Source organism: Arvicola amphibius, chromosome 15, assembly GCF_903992535.2.
Source record: "Arvicola amphibius chromosome 15, mArvAmp1.2, whole genome shotgun sequence".
Lineage (NCBI taxonomy): Eukaryota > Metazoa > Chordata > Mammalia > Rodentia > Cricetidae > Arvicola > Arvicola amphibius.
In genome coordinates, this window is record NC_052061.1 from 30483252 (window position 1) to 30498979 (window position 15728).

Here is a 15728-nt window from a genome sequence, read left to right on the forward strand (position 1 = left end):
TCGACCCTATTTTCTGAAAGAGAGCTATAAATCTGTGATTCCTAGTAATCCTTCCTTCACTCAGACTCTGTGGACATTCAGAGCTTACAGAGTCACCAGGCCAATGGCTCAGAGAGAGAAAACCTGTGACTTTTAAACACAGGCTGGAGAAGGAAGACAGTGCTGTCAAAACATGTACATTATTTAATCCCAGCACTTGGGAGGCAGAGGCAGGCGGATCTCTGTGAGTTCGAGGCCAGCCTGGTCTACAAGAGCTAGGTCCAGGACAGGCTCTAAAAAAGCTGCAGAGAAACCCTGTCTCGAAAAACCAAAAAAAGAAAAAGAAAAAAAAAAACATGTACATTACCTGAGAACAAGCTGAAGCAGCCTGGAAACCATGCATTCCATGGAGACTCCAGATCTATAGGACGTACCGCTTACCACCCTGAACCAAACATGCCAATCTGAAGAAACAGCATGGAGTCGGGGGGGGGGGAGCAAGCAATAGAAGTCTTTCTCCGGTGTCCTGTTCAAGCCAGCAAGCACGTCAGAGACTCGCTAGAGGCAGAGGGGCAAGATGATTGTGGGAGTCAGAAGTTCTTCAGTCTTCTCAACAACAACACTGCCTAATACACTTCCAGAACATTCTCTCTCCTCCCTGAGAACAGAGCCCTCTTACCCAGGGAGAGAGATTTATGTGTGTACTTATTTTATAGTTGCTCCCAGAGTCGGGCTGAGGAACTGAACTCTAGGAAGAAGGCCACTTGTCAGGGTCAAGAAGCTGCTGGGCAGCTGAGATGGGGTTCAAAAATCAGAACCCATGCTCTAAGCTTTTGGGTCCTAGATGAACTAAAGATTAATTAAGATGTTCCAGAGTAAGCCAACCTGGGTCATCATAGAATATTCCAGACATCCTGCATACACGTCTAACCTATAAAGTGATTACTCAATAGGAAGACAACGCTGACCTAGAAAGAAAATATCCATCTTGCCATCAAGAACCTTCAAAGTAGGGATGGAAGGGCCAAGTGTGCCTCAGGTTTATCCCTGTTTTGTTTGGGAAAGTGGGGAGGGCCAGAGGTCAATTGCAGGTGTCTTCCATCCTATTTTTTGAGACAGGGTCTTTCACTGAACCTGGAGCTCAGAAATTCAGCTAGACCAGTTGACCCGGAAGCCCCAGGAATCCTTGTCTTCACCTCTCCAGCACCGGGATTACTGGTGAACACTAACACAATTTTGGCTTCAACATGGGTGCTGAGTGTTAGATTCAGGCCCCATGTTTGCGTGGCAAGCTTTACCAACTGAGTCATCTCTTTAGCCTGTCTTTGAGGCACAGCTCAAGATGGAAGAGGTGACCCCTAACCCCGTACCCAAGTAGTATACTTCCTATCACAGGGTATAATAATAAAAAAAAAAAAAAAGGATCTTCCCCAACAAGAGTGTGATGTCTGCCTCTGCCTGGCCTTTCAGGCGGTCCAGTCACCCCCATATTCTTCCCCCAGTCTCATGCCCGACCCTTTCCCACGAGTACCTGCTATGCCCCCTAGATCTCAATCCTCAAAGCCATCTCTCTCAGTCCTCAATTCCTGGCTCCTCTGCTAACACATCCATATGCCCTTCCTATACTGGGGGCCTTCAAACTGCTTTTAATAGAGTAACTCAGAAAACTTAGAGTCACCAGTCAGGCTCCTAGCAAGCCCAAGGGCCTTTCTCCTCATGTTCCCACGCCATCAACTACTTACATTCCTCTTTCTGCTTCTCTCTTGGGTGACTACCCAGTAGCACTGACTCTGTTCCCCCATTGTCAGGAATAGCGTTAACTCCAGTACAGCCTGCTTGCTGGGTTAATGTAACAGAAACTGATTTACTTTCAATAAGTCAAATTTCAACCAAATTGAATATTCCCCTGATATCCAGGGACACAAGGCAGGGGTGATTCTTGTCCTATCTCACTCACATCCTGCCTCAACTGCCCTGGAAGCTCTAGACCAGAAGGACGCAAAACCTTCCTACTATGTCAGAAAGTTTGGATGGTAAAGACAGAATACCTGATGAAAACAAGGGTGGAAATGGTTTGTTTTGGCCCAGTTTGAGAAGGGTTTTGGTCCAGCATGGAGAAGAAGGCATGGCAGAGTGAGTGGCAGTGGGAGGAGTCAGCCACATCTGTTCACATCATGACAAGATCAGAAAGCCAAACAAACAGACCAGAATCGGGGACCAGGCTATCACCACAGACCACTTCCACCAGTCAGGCTGCATCGCCCAAAGGCCCCTTAGCCTTGGAAATAGGACCTCAAATTGGAGAATTCATGCTCAAAATATGTGCCTGTGGGAGAAATTTCATATTCAAACCATAATGGTAACCAGATCATGCTTGAAGTTAAAGCCATATGACTTTATTTTAATCTCAAAAAAAATTATCAGGAAGCTCCTAGGCCCATCTGGGCTCAGATAGCACAAAAGCCAGTGATGTTTTTAAAAAGCCAACAGTTTCCAGATTCTCCGGGACACATCTCCGGGCTTACACATCTCACCGTTTGCACCTCCTCCCTCGTGAGACTAAGATGCCCCTCCCAGCCTCCCTAGAGTCTCTGCTGTCACCAAATTGAAGATAATCCTCTGGCCCTGGGCCTCAGGACCAGATGGATAGCATTTCTCCAGCGGGATACACTTCCCCTCCCTCCTCAAAATGGGAATGTGGGGGCCTGGCTCTCAGCAAAGAACAACCTCAGGGTGGGAACAACAGCCCTCTCTCTTCCAAAGGGATTTGTGTGGAGAGCTGCCCAGTCCCCTCAAGACTGATTAACTCTGTTCAAATGTCCTCAATCAAGTCATCCTATGAAAAACCCTGGGGTTCAGTCAGTAAAGTGCTTGTCACACGGGTATGTAGACAGGACCTCTGGTCTTCAGCTCCCACATAAAAGCCAGGTGTGTGGTGACACATGCCTGACATTCTAGTACTGGGGAGGCAGAGACAGAGGATACCTGGAGTCTATGGGACAGCGACTTTCACTGATGAGTGAGCTCCAAATTCAGTAGGAGACCCTGACTCAGGAAGAGACGGTGAAGAAGGACAGACAACACCCATCTCCACCTCCGCTACCCACATGCACACTCATGTACCCCTCCCCCCCACACAGAGTGAACTCTACCATGACACAACCGTGGGGAAACTCATGACTAATTGATTCACCCATAATCAAAGCTGTGTTATTTGAGATTTTCTTTAGTGACCGCAGTATACGTTGAGGGAAATGTGGCAAGTCTACCCTTATGTCGTGCATGGAACCTGAGTCCCAGAGGTGGAAACAACCTCTCCTGACCAGACACCTTCTTTAGCCCACTGCCAGCTTCATCCTGGCTTCTCTCTGGGAGCTGGGGCCAGAGGCTACAGCTAACAGGAGCTCAGTACAAGACTGTTGAGCTCAGCTCACTTTCATTTTAACCCATCAGCGGAACAAAGAAAAGACGGCTCTCGGAATTGGCGGCAAAGGACAAGACACTGTGATCACTTAAGGCCCTGTGCTTTCTAGTTTTTATTTGCATGCCTCCGGAACAGAGCCAACAGTATGCTTTCTTGGGCCTACACAGCCACCCTGAACCTCCATGATCACATAGCAGTCAAGCGGCAGGAGCAGGTTTTGAACCCTAGGCTTTCTGAAATCAAAACCCCTCCCTCCACTCCTAGAGGTAGTGAGAGCAAGTGGCCATCCTTCTCATCAGTAGCTCTTCTTACCAGCTTCCATCCCGAGTCACAGCTCTGATTTTAGGCACTGCATCTTGTTCTTCATCTGCCCTAACACTGCGGTTTCAAGGCTGGAAAACAGCTATCCATAACTTACACCTTAGTGGAAATGAGTGAGAGTCAAAACATCAGCTCATTCCAGAATTCCTAAGCTTCCAGGCTTCCTTCTAGGATCCTTGAAGGAGGGAAGGTATCCAAGGCTGGTCCTTCACTGCAGAGCCCACACAGGAAGCCTGCTGGTGGATTTGGCAAAAAGCACAAAGGGACATTTTTTTTAAAAACCAGGACCGCCTCCAAGGAAGGCAATTGTAAATCCTCACGAGCAGTGGTCATAGGAAGTCACTTGGAATTTCACACAGCAGGAAGCATGCGGGCTCACACTTTGCAGAGAAACACATGGGGGTAGGGAGTGCACAGGAGGAGGACCATTGACTCTCTTGAGGAAATGCACAGCAGCAGCCTGGCTCCAGCTCTGTGCAACCATCTCTACACACCCCAGTTCTTCCAGCTGTGGAAAGGAAGTACAGCGCCTGTGAGCATTAATGACTTCCTGTGAGACGAATCATGCCAGAATAGATGGCCATGTGTCACCCGTGATCCTGCCACCCAGGATCTGTGACCTGTGAGTATCAGTCAGGATTGATCAATTCTGAGCCAGCAAGAACTGGTCTGCACTCTTGGCAGCTCGCCCCACAGTGGGCTCACCACTTACACTGTGTACTCAGGTGGAGATGCCACCACCATCACCTCGGTACAAAAGGAAGGCCACAGATTCTTCTCTGGTCCCAAGAGTGGCAGCCCAGAGACACACACTTCCTCCATTCCATTAGGCCCAGGAAAGTCAGAGACCAACAGTCACTCCCGTGTGACAGAGAGAGACAGTGATCCCACTGTATGTAGTGTGCCCAGAAACAAAGGAAAGAGTTGGTGAGTGGCTAAGTGACTGTCCCACTATCCCAGGGAAAGCAAGAAACTGGGGGCAGGACAGTCAAAGAAGACAAATTCAGGTATGTTGGCAGGTGCATGCCTGCAATCCATGCTTAGGAGACTGAGGCATGAGTTCTAGAGCATCATGGGCTATACAGAGTGAGACTACATCAAAAGAGAGGAAGGAAAGAATGAATGAAGGAAAGGAGGGAGGAAGTCAGGAGAGGAAGGGAGTTGGAGGAGGGAAGGAAGAGAAAAAGAAAAGGGAAAGGGGGGAGAAACTAAGCACTTCGGTTATCAAGATAATAATCCAACCCAGGGCACGGCCAAGTGTTTTATGTCTATTGACCATGTGACCAGATAGATGTTCCCGAGGTGGGTTTTATAGATGAAAATTAAACCTTCTAAATTCAGAGTACCTGTGTAAGGCCAGATCATTGGTAAATGATAAATCTGGGGCCAAATCCAGGACACCCAGGTTCCCAGAACCATGCTCATATATGTACATACACATACACAAATAATTTCCTTTTCATTTTTTGAGACACAGTCTCCCTATCCCAGGCTAACCCTAAACTCCTGAACTTATGAGTCAGTCTTGCCAGTGCTGGAATTACAGACATAAGCTGTTTCCACGTGTATCTTAGGGACCTTCAAAATGGCAATGGCCAAATGGCAATGACAGCAGTCACAGGCATTGTCTTCTTGCCTAGCTATGGAGCTCCAGCAGACAGAGACAATGGCTTCCAGAAAAATGGATTCAGATCTGCCCACCATCCAAGAACCCCACTGTGAGGTATGTGTGAGGTATCAGAGACCACACCAGCCATGTGTAAGGTGTCAGAACCCACACCAGCCACGTGTGAGGTATCAGAGCTCACACCAGCCTTGTGTGAGGCATCAGAGCCCACACCAGCCTTGTGTGAGGCATCAGAGCCCACACCAGCCATGTGTGAGGTATCAGAGCCCACACCAGCCTTGTGTGAGGTATCAGAGACCACACCAGCCATGTGTAATGTGTCAGAACCCACACCAGCCACATGTGAGGCACCAAAATTCACACTGGCCAAGTGTGAGGTGTTAGCAGACATCATTCTCAAATACACCCAACAAACAGGTCTTACTCTATCCATTCTGCAGCTCAGTAACCTGAGGCTCACAGATGATTCAAGCACATATTTGAACTCAGGACTTTCTGGCTCCAAGGCTTGTGACCAGGGAAAATGCTTACAAAAGAAAGCAGGGTGGGGGAAAATTCTTGTTGAAGCAGAGACCCTGAGCCAGGATGGATCAGCCTTTCATTTTTCCCAGAACCAGAGGATATGACATCTGAGAAAGGATTTAAAACTCCCAGTGGAGGCTCTTTCCCCTTAAGAAAGACATCTCTGCCCTTAGACGTCCTTTTGAGAAGAAAAAAATTCTAAATTATGTTCAAACCAAATGATGTCATGAAAATAAGCAGCTTAGGAGTTAAGTGTGGATAGCATGCCTACAGCTTGGAAGCTGTGTGACTTTAGGTGAATCTCTTAACCCCTCTGAGTCCTGGTTTCCACAAATGACAGAGCTGGACTGGATCTTCCTGAGTGTTAACTTCTGGTCATGTTCTCAGAACCAATGATGTGCCGATAAACTCAGGCAAAGTCCCTGAGACAGGAAAACCAGGGAGAGAGTGAACGAAATTCCGGGAAGACAGAAGATAGTTCAAAGCTATGAGAAATGGGGCATACCTCTGCTCCCAACACTGGGGAGTGGAGGCAGGAGGTTCAATTCAAGACTAACATGGGCTACATTAGACTTCTGTTGCAAAAGCACAAAACAAATAAGGAGGTGATGAGAGACCTCTGCCTGTTGGGGCAGCACCTGCTGCGTGTGATTTGCTCTTCTACCCATGGGAAAAGCTCTCATTATCTGGAAATAAAGAGTAATAGTGATAAGCCTGGTCCCAGATCGCAAATGTCACCTCCTTATCACTGTGGAAAAAAATACCTGACAGAGGCAGCATAAGGGAGGAAGGGCTCTTTCAGCTCACAGATTCAGGGGACGTCAGTTCACTGTGTGGACAAGACATGGAGGGAGCAGTGGCTCAGTGGACAAGACGTGGAGTGAGCAGTGGCTCAGTGGACAAGATGTGGAGTGAGCAGTGGCTCAGTGGACAAGATGTGGAGGAAGCAGTGGCAAGATCTAGGGGGACATTCTTCCCCTTTGTGCCTTTGTGTCCCAGATGGGAAAGGTAGCTGGGAAAAGTGCCAGGCCTCCTGAGCCTTACTCCCCAGGGAAAGGTGAGTGTGCTATCTGCCCGTTCTGCAGCCCCACAACTCAGGACAATCAGACACTAAGGAGTCAACTCAAAGCAGGAACTCAGTTTATTACTGTGAGCATCAGCTTATATAGGTTAAGTGACATCGTTTGATGTGGGAGTACCTCTAGCCAATGAGAGACAGCCAAGCCCTCCCTCTGGCTGGAGGGGCGGCTACCTAGATTTTTCTGTCTCACCCCCCTTGGTAGCTTTAAGATTATCCTTCAAACTCAGCCAGGCTTTTCTCTTTCCTACAGGCCTCGAGGTACAGGCCCTGAGATAATTTTGGCCCAACAGGAAAGGCCTTTCCTTTCCTTTCCTTTCCCTGCAGGACTGAATCTCAATAGCAAGGCTCTGGAATCATCCGTTTGATTCCCACTAGTGAGAACACATTCTGCTAATGCAGACAGATGGCCTCCTCTAGCAAGGGGGAAAGAAGGACTCATGTGGAAAACCTGTCAGTTCAGGTAGAGATTCCAGGATGGGGGCTCATCAACACAAGGGCTGGAGCTGCTGTCCTGTGACTTCTAGGTTCTGATTCCCCAAATACAGAGCCATGTCTCTGGACCCTGAGGGAAGGGTTCTGGGATGAGGCTCCTCCACCAGCCGTCATGCCAAGATGCACACTGCATTGCTGCTTCTCTGTGAGTATTTCTGGGAACTTCCAGGTCACATGCTAACAGCTAGAATTTACCAATAATATCTGGGCCTCTGAAATGGATTGTTTGAAGGGATTCTGGCATCCTGTTAGGACGAGAAAGTTAACAGAAGTACTTTGGTCTGTTGGAGTAATAGGAGCCAATGAGTGGATGCAGTGAGGCAGATGAGACAGGAATTAGGATTCAGGGTGGAGAAAATGAGGTAGGAGAGCACATGCCAGGAAGAAGAGGTCATAGACAAAGACAAAACTCTTACAACAGAGCGAAACACCTGCTCAGGGCTGATCATAGTAGAGTCAGACCAACTGGCTCCACTTAAGGAGAGCCAGAGCTCACAAAACTTTCCAGAACCATTGGTCACTTGAAATCAACCACAGGAAGACTCTTTCCAGCAAGGTAATTAGCAAACACTATGAATTAGAGCTTTGATTTTTCTTTTAAACCTGCTTGCCAGCACAAAAAGAGTCAATTGAGGAGGGTGACGTGGTCACACCTACACTTCTAAAGCCGTCACTCTGGAGTTAATGTGGAGAAGCAGAGGCATAGCTAGGAAGCCACTGTTTGTCACCACCTGTACCACGAATTCTAATTGGTCTTAATTAAAACCTGGAGTCAGATATCAAGGTAAATGCTGAAAGATCAGAGAAGTAAAGACTTTTTATCATTACCGAATCCTCAGACCAAAGGAGGGAAGATCCTATCTCCATGAATCCTCAGACTGAATGGGCTGAGCTCCTCATCTATCCAGCACAGTCATATCCCTTCCCGCCTCTACCTCCCTAGTGCTGGGATTAAAGATGTGAGCCACCTTCGCCTGGCTCTGTTTCTCTTTTAGACTGGATGAATCTCCTGTAGCTCAGGGTGGCCTGGAGCTCACAGTCTGCCTCTGCCTCCCGAGTGTTGGGATTTAAGGTGTGTGCCACCACTGCCTGGTCTCTGTGGCTCACGGGTGACTTAGTTCCACACTCTGATCTTCAGGCAAGCTTTATTTGCTAGATCACAAACAAAATATCACCACGCCAGCCAATTAAGGGCCGAGGGTCAAGAGTGACGAGTGACGTGGGTAGGAGCAGGAGAGGAGGCCCCATCCAGCCCAAAGGCAGACTGAGAACTTAGTGACTCATGGAATTATTGTTCTCCTTGCTGCCTTAAAACCCCTTACTAAAGCAACTTAAGGAAGAAAGGGATCATTTTGACTCACGGTTTGCAAATCAGGTCCATCAAGGCGGGGAGTCGCAGTGGCCTGCCTGGGCTTGGTACATCTATTCACATTGTATCCACCTTGGTACATCTATTCACATTGTATCCACCATCAGGAAGCAGACATAAACGGAAGCTGGGACTCAGCTGGCTTCCTTTTTTGATTCAGTCTGGAATCATAGCCCACGGAATGGTGGTTACCATATTTATAGTGGGTCTTCCCACCACAATTAACCAAGAATGGATACTCCCTCGTGGACACGCCAAAATCTCCTAGGTGATTCTCGAGCCTGTCAAGTTGACAGTGTCAACCCTTAGGGAGTGAGGATGCAGGAGAGTAGCACAGGGAGAGAGGAGCAGCCCAAACCAGTGATCTTGAAGCAGCTGTGTCAAATGTCAAGCTTCTTCGCTTGATCTCTGTCTCTCCTCAAGACTTGTAGCACTGACACCAGAAAACCTTCCAGGGCTGATTGACAGAGGCTTGACAGAGAAGGGAGAGGTCTACACCCTCAGTTTAGGAAGAGCAATTCCTCCATCCTGCTCCCTTCTCTTCTCCACTGCTGTGTTCTGAACTCTCCCTGAAAGCTACATGTTGGCAAGCCAGCCCCTGAATTCACATGCTCACGGCATTTGGAGGTGGATCCTTTGGAGATGATTGATGTTGATTGAGGCCATGTGAGCCTCATAATGAGATTACAAGAAGGAGAGACCTCGGCTGGCATGCACTTGCCCTCTCTTCACACAATGCCCAGCACCGTGGCTGACCCCAGAGGGTGCCCTCCCTCGAAGCTGGTGCCTTAACTTTTTATGTTCTTTCCTCGAGAACTGTGAAAATTTTATTTTCCTTATAAATTACCCTGTCCGTAGTACCCAGTTTAAGCTGAAATGACAATGGCCAAAGAGATGGCTCAGTCAATACGGTGCTTGTACAACCGTGAGGACCTGGATTCCATCCCTAGCACCCATACAAAGCTAGGCATGGCAGCATGTACATGTAATCCCAGCACTGAGAGGATAGAGACAGAGGGTGGCACTTACTGGCCAGCCAGTCTGCCTGAAGTGGGTCGGTGAGAGACCCTGTCTCAAAAAATAAAACAGAGAGTGATTGAGGAAGACATCTGGTGCTAGCCTCTGGCCCCCACAGGTATGTACCTACATAGACAGACAGACAGACAGACACACACACACACACATACACACACACCCTGAAGCACCTTCTCCCCTCCTCCCTCCCTTGGTAAAGTCTTCTTAAATCTCAGGTATAAATATTCATGTGGTCCAGCCAGCGGCAGATAGCTGCCTCAGCATCGCTGGTCCACCTACCATCAGCAACTCTGCTTGGAACCTTGAGCTCCTCAGGCACGGATGCCCAAGGCTGTGATCAGTGCCAGCCACTCCATCTCTGTCAGAAAAATTCCTCAGCTACTCCTCTCTCCAAGCTGCCCACTTTGGAGCATAGACTGTGGGAAAGCTGAGGGCAGAGAGACGGGCATGCAAACAAGAAAGAGCACTGGGATCAGAGACAGACCCGGGCACATGGCTCTGTGCCCAGACCTCACAGCGCCTCATCTGAACTTGCACTCAGATACCCCAGTGCAGAGGGTCTGTATAAGAAGGAAATGAGGTGTATATGAGGGTCCAACACCAGAGCCCATGTAGCTGGTAAGGGGGAGAAACAAATAGTTCTAGAGACAAGCAGGTTTGAGATCTCATCAGCTGTTTTCTGCTGGCTCTGTGCTCTGTTCTTGAGGGCCATTTACCCAACCTCTTTGACTGTGTTAGTTTATGGCTACCATCTTTGGCTAAATCTCTGTCCCTTAGGGCTATCTACTCCTTGGAGAATTGTAGCCAAACCGAACTACATACAAAGGTGCTTTGAGAAGATGTTAACGTTAAAGACAAGGGAGTGTTTTCTCATTTATTTGTTGAAGTCTGTTAAACACCTTGACTGCAGGAGGAGTCGTCTAACATGGAAGATGCTGACTGCCACAGCTTCAATCCTAACCAGACTGCTAACACTTGCCGGTGCTCCTGTGTGGGTTCCCAAACACCAGACTGCTGATTTCACGCTGTGCCTGCATGAGGTAGCCTCTTGTACAGAAATAAGAGAGAATTCAGGGTCCTGGTACAGAGGGCACTGATCCTAATGACCCTAGTGGAATGCTCCAATGAGTCCCAGTGCTATGCCCACGGAGAACAGACCTGAGACCCTAGAGCACAGATCTTGGCAGTGGGGTCTCTAGACTGGCATGGAGCTCCAGGAAGAAGAAACAGTCATGAGATGAGCAGGTAGGTGTGAATGAATACTGGGGAGATGGTTCCAGAAGCATGAGAGGGTTGAAGAGTGGGTCAGTGTAGGGAACCCAAAGTCACGATCTCCAAGGGTTACCCCCGGGAGACTGTAGAGCATATGTCAGCTGTATCACGGATCCCTGGATCCTCCTTTCCTGCCAGTCACTGACAGAGGGTGGCACCAGAGTTGGTCTCCCAACTCCGTTCTTCTCAGCTGTCCTAACCTAGAGGCAGCTCAGATTCTCCAAAGGGCCGAGCAAGACCTTCGACAAAAGCATGGGGCCCTTAGATACTTGAAGCTATTGGACAGACAGGAATGGTAAGTCAGTTCCTTGCCTACCTTGAAGATGGGCTGAGGATTGGGGCAGATCACTGATGTCAGTTGTGACAAGAGACAAACTGGTAGTAAAGAGAATGAGTTGTCATTCACACTAGGATGGAGAGCGGAAGGAAGAAAGCATGCTCAAGATTGCAGAAGGAAGGAAGTAGGGAATTCTGATGGTATCCTGGAGTGACTGGAAGCCATGGGAGAAACCCCAGGGCAGGACAGTAGCACAGTCAGATTCATGGTTTATAAAGACCAACCAAAAAGGAATACAACCAGGAAGACTGGAGCCATGAATCTGGTCACGAAGGCAGTATTGGGAGAATCACATCGAAAGACAAAACCTTCTAACACACTCCCCTACACATGAATGACGCCCACTTCTCTTCATGTCCCTCTAGTATGACTGCAGTACCTCTAACCTGGTCTACTCTTGCATCCTGAAGCCCACCTCAGCAGCCTGGGATAACCTGGGATAACCTGGGTCCACAAAACAACAGACTCCACCCTCCCGTGCCCACCCAGAATCTAGCGGCAGAGGTCTTCACTGACCTCCAGCCCCCTCTAGTTTCAAATCTACACCCACTTCCAAGGAACTGAGTCCTTGCTGGCTCTTCCTCACTCCTGTCCTGCCCTTCCCTTCAGCTCTGTCCTTTCTCGGGGCCAAAACCCAAAGCAGGGGAGGCACCCCCATCACAAAAGGATGGGAGGTACAGAATGGAGTGGTATGCACTATTCCAAGGGCCACCAGTGTTGATGTGGTTTTGGCTCAAACGGGATCTCTATCTCCAACTGCTACTCTCGCAAAGCTCTAAAGATAAAGAACCTACACTACAAAGAGCAGGTAGCTTTTTTGGGGGTGCCAGCAAAACAGGTCTACCTAAGGAAGACAAGTCCCATTTCAGCCCCTTCACAGCAATGGAAGAAGGCAAGCAACCTGGCCTCAGGAGGCCAACTCTACCTCCCACCCCCAACCCAGCCTGGAGAGTCAGTCAGCAGAAGACCTCTGCATCCCTCCATGGCCCCTCCCCTCATCTGTGCACCTTAGGCAAAGAGATCCAAGCTGTGCCCTTTACACACAATCCAAGCCCACCCCCAGCCCTTCTGCTGGGGAAGCCGCCTGGCCTGCCCTTTCCTTCCTTGTTATGAAAGGCCTGCCTTTATTTTCATTCTTTAATAGGGTTACTGCTAGACTGAGGGAGGTAGATTTTAGCCCAAGGCTGCATCTGCCCTTCATTTAAAACTACCCTGACTCCCACAAGGCTGGAAAACAAGTCTCCAGGCTCTGCTTTTATAATCTTCCTTAGATCCAAATCCAGAGCTATTTTTGCCAACAGATTGTGTCAGCCTGGAGCCCGTTTGCCTTCAGAAAGGGTCCCTTTTACATAAAAAGCAAAACTCACCTGCAGCCTGCCAGACACCCCCATCCCTCTTATCCCACCCCAGGATCTCCTGATAGGTCTTTGAAGAAACCTTTTCTCTCCCTGGAAACTTCTGGAATCTTGCCCCTGCTCCGAACTCCCACCTCATCCACAGTCCCTAATTCTCAAATGGACATGCAATTTTGGATTCCAAAATGTTGTTTTTGTTTCCCACTAAAAGTATATGGAGGGGGAGTTTATCGTTATTTTTGATTACGCTGGGTTGTTTGACTAAGAACATTTGGACAGAGGTAGGCAATACAGGTTTGTAGGGTTTGTCATTTACAAAGGGTTGGGAAAAAAGGGAGTGCCTCTCTGCTCTGCCCAAGGGAGTACTGCCTTCCCTCTCGGAAGCCAAGAGACTTCTGTTGTCATTAATTCATCAGGCTGGGCCCAGACCCCAAGGCCAGGCCTGTCTGCCTGAGAGGCAGAGCTAAAAACAGCTCCAGCCTCAGAGAGGGCCCAGCACAGTGTCTAATTGCTCAGCGCTCTTTCTGTGTCCTCCCTGAGCTCCCCTGGCAAGCAACTTGAGTGAAAGCTCACTTGGATTTGGAGATGGAGAAGAAAAGAAGAAAAGAAGGCTGTTTGCAGGTGTGTAGCCAGAATCGCCCAGGCAACAGAGGGGAAAATGCCTCTCGGCAGGCTGCTAGTGCAGGTGCACCTCCATTTCCGTGGGCTCATGCAGGGAGCAGGGGAGAGTGTTGGGAGAGGGGGCTGCTGGAGGGAGACACATGCTTCATGCTTGTGGAGATGTCCAGAGGAGAATGGGGTGTTTTTAATCCATCACAGGACCTGGGATACCAAAGAGCACTGGTTGTAGCTATGATTTCTTGTTGTGGGGGAAAAAAGTTATGAATGAACAGATGGGTTAACTTGGACCTTGAGTATGTTTTACCTGGGCCAAGATGGGAGTGAGGGAAGGAGAGAGCACAAGAGTACCCATTTGGCTGGAAGTCGCTAAGACATTCATTCATCTCTGCCTTCCTTCAGCCTACATTTATTATTGATAATAATAGCTACCATTTAGTGGCTTCCAAGGTATAGCAGGTGCTTGCTAGGCACTTTAACTTACCGTATGTGACTCGGGTCTCCCAGCTTCTCTGTGAAGACAGGCTTTATCATTTGCATCTTATTGACGATTAAAAAAATAAAAATAAAAAACTTTCTCAGGAAGAGACAGACACTTGCCCACAAAGTCCATAGCCTATAAAGGCAAGGATTCAAAGCCAGACCTATCTACCTCCCAAGTCAAAGCACTTACCTGCTAGGGCGTCCCCCTTCCCAGTGTGGGTCTCTGTGCCTGGCTTGAGCTGAGTGTTAGAACAGATGTTTGGTGCAGTGTTTTTGGAACAACATGTTAAAGGTTCATCTCAAGATTTAGCCATAAGAGGCAATGAAAAGTTGGTTTCTGCTTTCCCTGTGTGTATCAAGATGCCTGCTAGGCAGATAAACGTTCCAACCAAGGCATGGAGTACACCATTAGCAAAGATGACCCAGTTCTCCAGCCCACTGACAGCCATATTACCTGATGCGACTTTTTCTCCCTCCTCAGCATCCAGATGGGGAAGCTTTTTTTCTCACCACAGAATGTAATCTACTCTTGGGACTTGGGTTCTTCAACAGAATACAGTTGAAGATTTGAGCCTGAGCAGTTGAAGATCGGGGCTGGCTTCTCCACCTTCACCGCTGTTCCTCTTGAAATCTTATCTTTGTCATGTGGCAGCTTGAATGCCCTCTATAAGAGGGCATGTCCTAGTTATTGATGTCCCTAAGACACACAATGAAACCATGCTAGACTGCCTACTCTCCAGCTAACTCAGTGTGATCACAGTCAAGGGAGGGGATCCAGCACAGACCAGAAGACCTCCCAAGAGAAGCCCCGCCAAATCCTCACCTGCAGATTTGGACGCTAAACCACCAGTTGTTCTTCAAGACCAGGTTTAGGGGCCTTGATATTCATCTATTACCTTAAACTGAGAAGACACAAGGACGTGTGATCAGAATAGACTCGGTCCCCTATGCCCCAGGGCCCACACAAGTGCAGACCCCTAAGCCCAAAATGTTTCTGGACCCTAGGCTCTTTGCCACCTTTGATGTTGGTGGTGGTAGGTGGTGGTGGGTGGTGGTAGGCGGTGGTGGGTGGTGGTAGGCGGTGGTGGGTGGTGGTGGGTGGCCGTGGTAGGCGGTGGTGGGTGGTGGTGGGTGGCCGTGGGTGGCAGTGGCAGTGGTGGTGGGTGGTGGTGGTGGGTGGTGGTGGTGGAGGTGGTGGTGATGAGGTGGTGGAGGGGTGGCGGCTGCAGACTGGGAAAAGATAGTCTATGGAAGTAGAAGCAGAATGCACTGGTGCACACCTGTGTCCCAGCACGTAAGAAGCAGAGCTAAGCAGCAAGACTCTGGCTCAAAAACAACAACAAAAAAATCAAGCAAACAAACAAACAAAGAGGCAGTGGAGCCCATGGAAGCCAAGACCTTGAAGTCATGCAGTGGTGTCCAGATTCCTCTGACACTCACATCTTCCATGGGAGGTCAAATTATTTGCATCTGTGTGCAGCTGACCCGTCGGGTCTCTACAGAACCCCCTGCGTGTTAAATGGTGTTTTCTTGAGAAACGCCCCCTGGGAGATTAGACAGTCCTCCTCACCCACGCTTTTTGTCTTTCATCATTCCAGTTACCGCAGCCAATGGCAATCAAGCACAGTCTAAAAATATTTAAGTGGAATGTTCCAGAAACCTTCCATAAGTTTTAAATCATTATATTAGAATGAGCTGTTAAATCGTTTCATTATTGGTTATAATCATTGATGACTGTTCCCAATTTCAAGTGTGAACTTTACCACAGATATGTATTATGTAAATATAGGAAAAGCAGAGCTATACAAGGTTA